This window comes from Capsella rubella, unplaced genomic scaffold (assembly GCF_000375325.1).
Source record: "Capsella rubella cultivar Monte Gargano unplaced genomic scaffold, Caprub1_0 scaffold_8, whole genome shotgun sequence".
Classification (NCBI taxonomy): Eukaryota; Viridiplantae; Streptophyta; class Magnoliopsida; order Brassicales; family Brassicaceae; genus Capsella; species Capsella rubella.
The window spans coordinates 3,906,410-3,906,707 of NW_006238916.1; the positions used below are offsets into that span (position 1 = coordinate 3,906,410).

At 47.0% G+C, this 298-nt stretch overlaps 1 non-coding gene across 1 annotated transcript; it reads left to right on the forward strand.

Annotated features, from left to right (window-relative positions):
- The first annotated feature begins 62 nt into the window (after positions 1 to 62).
- LOC111829133 lies at positions 63 to 169 on the forward strand. Its single transcript, XR_002832691.1, has one exon. It is a non-coding gene; the product is annotated as a small nucleolar RNA R71 (small nucleolar RNA).
- Positions 170 to 298: the final 129 nt, after the last annotated feature.

Genomic DNA, 298 nt, shown 5'->3' on the forward strand with positions numbered 1-298 from the left:
GCAACATCCGGATTTTTGGGAGAACACCCCGGTAAAGAGTACTGAGGAGAGACTCCTTGGTGAAACCATGATGGGGGCACTGAGACTGATAACTTTTGAAGCGTTCCCAGGCTTCACAAAGCGTTTCTCCATTCTTCTGAGTGAACCCAGAGATCTCATTGCGCAGACGTGCAGTTCTAGAGTTGGAGAAAAACTTGGCAAGAAACAACTGCTTGCATTGATCCCAGGAAGTGATAGATCCTGGAGGAAGAGTTTTCTCCCATTGATGAGCTTTGTCACCCAAAGAGAATGGAAAGAG